This window comes from Cygnus olor, chromosome 3, assembly GCF_009769625.2.
Source record: "Cygnus olor isolate bCygOlo1 chromosome 3, bCygOlo1.pri.v2, whole genome shotgun sequence".
NCBI classification, from domain to species: Eukaryota; Metazoa; Chordata; class Aves; order Anseriformes; family Anatidae; genus Cygnus; species Cygnus olor.
Genome location: NC_049171.1, coordinates 54501343 through 54504531, shown reverse-complemented (window position 1 = coordinate 54504531; position 3189 = coordinate 54501343). Strand labels below are relative to the sequence as shown.

Genomic DNA, 3189 nt, shown 5'->3' with positions numbered 1-3189 from the left:
TCCTGCTCTGATGCTACAAGTAATAAAAAGTATATCCACAAAAAGTTTTTCAGCCCTTATTGCTCCACTTTTCCTGCAATCCCCCTGGCTAGCACAATGTATTTGAATACCCATTTTGTTATTGCAGGTTGCATAGAGGCCAGTGGCAGAACAGGAAACAGGGAGTGGGTCTCCTGCTATTAAAGCCGCTCCTCTGTCCACCGTGTTGCATTGTCCGCACAGAAGCTTTTCTGTACTAAAGTAAAAAGAAAGAAGATGGTAACTTCTCATTTGTGTGGTCATAAGACTTTTCCAAATTCCTCCACCCTGTTTTTGTTCTCATGGGACGACATATTCAAACCCAGAGCACATTAATGTCAAGCAAAGCAAGGAAAGAGTTAAACGTTTGTGATAGGAAGAGTCAGAGGCAACTGTTGGTGGAGCCACCTGGTACCCATTAAGGAGTAGTTATGACAGAGGAGTGAGAGATAAAGTAGGAAAGTTTTATAGCGTAGGAGAGAATGTGTAAGAGGCAGTGCTGGGTTAGTTGTAGAGGTAGTAAGCAAAGCCAGGTGTTTGAAGCTATCAAGAGAGAAAAGATTTATAGGCCTCTTCAATAGACAAAAAGCTACTTTCTTCTACTGCCTGTAGGTAATGAGATACTGGTTGGGCCTAAACCAGCTACGTGCTGATGTGGAGAAGATACCAAAGTAGTTAGTGTGAAGGTGACTGGATCTTTGCTTAAGACTGTAACAATGATCCTAAGTCAACCTTCAATGGAGGGGCTTACAGGTGTTCCAGGACATGCCCTTCTCTGTCTTTCTTGTTAACCTTTCAGCATTTAAATTTTACAAGAATCTGAAGAATACCCTTGTCTGACCAGTAAGCTGGTATTTTTTAGGTAATAAAGCTGGCTAAAAAGACTGTCTGCTAACTTCTCCTTTTGCAAGATATGTCTTGCTCTGAAAAAAATGTTTCTCAGTTTCTATTAGAGCAGGTTGGATTTTATTAATCTTTATTCTCACTTGCTAGATTGTCTGATACTTCTTTTTTCTGTTTTCCTGTTTGTGAAATCAAAATCTATGGTGAGCAGTACATAAATCATAATGGATAATTAATTCATTTAAAAAAAAAAAAAAGACCTTTTAAATTTGGATGTTAATTTTCCCATCTAAATAAGGTATTTTTAGTTGTGACACATGGCTTAAAATAAGACTGCTGAGTTGTCCTTCAATGATCCTACTGCAGGACATCAATTGTAAAAAGTTGGGGTAGCAAAAATGGCTCTGGGTGTCCACTTCTGCCATGCAGTCTCCATGACAGGCAGCAGTGTTGGAGCTTCAAGAGGAAGGACAAACCATTACTTCTTGCCTTGCTCTAACCTGCATACCAGGATCCTCTTCCTTGAGTCAGCCTTGCAGATGTGGTAACAAGTAAGTGGCCAGCTGGGGGAAAATTTGTTTGCCTTAGAGGGTTAAAATGCACAGTGACTGCATTGAATTTAAATAATACAACCTAGATTTACATTTCTTGAGTTCTGATAGGGAAATGTACATGTGCATTGTCTTTGTGGTAAAAATGATCAAAATGCAAACTCCTAAATTTGTGTTTTCCTCTACTCATTTCTTCTGTGGCATAAGTATTGTCAGAGATGCTGTTTTGTTCAGTGGTCATTTGGCAACTGTGAGTGCTGAAAACACAAAACACAATAGCAGACGTGCTGGAGCACTTATCTGTTCCCATGATCCTCTGACGAGCTATTAAGCCCATACATCTTAATGCCAGCAGAACTGGAATAATTTTAGGAATAGGTTTTGTAACACGATTTCTGGGGAAGAGGGAGGAGCAGAGCTGAGAAGATTGAATCTGTCCGGGGTGAGTATACTAGCTGTTCTTTGCACAGCCAAAATGCATTGGGCAAGTGACTTTCATTTGTGTGTGTGGACTGCCGGCAGTTTCTAAACAGGTATGCTGGAGCCTTGTAGGGACCCTGTTCCTTCCTCTTCCCTGTACAGTTTTCCTGCTGTTGGTCAAACTTTTTTATGTTAGGGGCTAGCTGAAATGATTTGGTCTCTAATTAACTAACAGTAAAGTGGTTCAATGAAATACTGGCAGTAGTTCTGCATAATACTGGTTTAACAACTCACTGGTAACTTAGGTGTTTTCCTGAGTGGAAAGTCTGAAGAAAGCCTGCATTTGCTATTAGAGTATCTCTGACACGCCCTGGGTTTCAGAATGTGTAGCTTTTTTTTTTTTTTTTTTTTTTTTTTTCCCCCCCTAGTGGTTTAAAAATGCAAGTGTGAGAGCTGGCCCGACCGACCAGCAATGACAAGGTTAAACTATGGATGTTTAGGAAATTCGAGCAGGCTGCCTGTGCCATAACAAAGCAATGCTGGCCGTGGCTACCTGTTTCAGCAGACTTCTCCTGTTCTCCACGGGGCTCAGGGACTCAGCTGTGCCCTGCAAAGCTTCCTGTTTACGATCGCGCATCCTCCGAAAACAGCGCACGCTCTGCTTCCCACATCTCTGAAGCCATACAAGGATCCAATAACATCCTGTGACTTGCCGTCACTGCAGTCCTTGTTTTTCTGAGAACTGACGGGAGAAGGCTCTCACAGGATTGTTAACAATTGGTCATCACCTTTTGGATGTGTCAGACTGCTGAGGACTCCAGGCTTAACTGACAAGGAAACAATATCAGCAAAACTTTTGGCCTTTGTTCCTGCCATATATTGGTTCACAGTTTATTGTGGCAGTTAGTGCGCTTCCTATGTGGAGGAAACATTTTGATTTGAGGCTGGATGTTACGTAGCCTCCAGAGCACTGGCTGAACTGGGACAGTAGCATGGTTCAGTACTGAATGGTCTTGGCAGTTGCACAGCTTGCCTGTTCTGGTCATCTCCTCACGGTTACAGCCAAGGTATGTGCACCATCTGGATCCTGACAGCACCACAGCCTCCTTGAGGAGAAAAAAAATCTGGTCTCCAGCTCCCTCCAAAGAGGAGCCCGGATTAAAATTTCGTTCCTCCCATTTCTTCCTCTGCTCTCTGCCCTACAAAGCATGCCTGTTGTCCTCAGTGGTTACTTAACAGCACTCAGGAGAGAATGAACTGGCAATGATGAACTGGAATTTAAAGACTGAAATCCTCCCTAGTATTAAAAAAAAGATAAAAATAAAATATAAGAATTGAGCTATCTGGTACTGCAAGT

At 42.1% G+C, this 3189-nt stretch overlaps 1 long non-coding RNA gene across 1 annotated transcript; it reads left to right on the top strand.

Moving 5' to 3' along the window:
* Positions 1 to 232: 232 nt before the first annotated feature.
* On the top strand, positions 233 to 2885 carry LOC121068363. Its single transcript, XR_005818832.1, has 3 exons — positions 233 to 880; positions 1228 to 1412; positions 2261 to 2885. It is a non-coding gene; the product is annotated as an uncharacterized LOC121068363 (long non-coding RNA).
* The last annotated feature ends 304 nt before the right edge of the window (positions 2886 to 3189 follow it).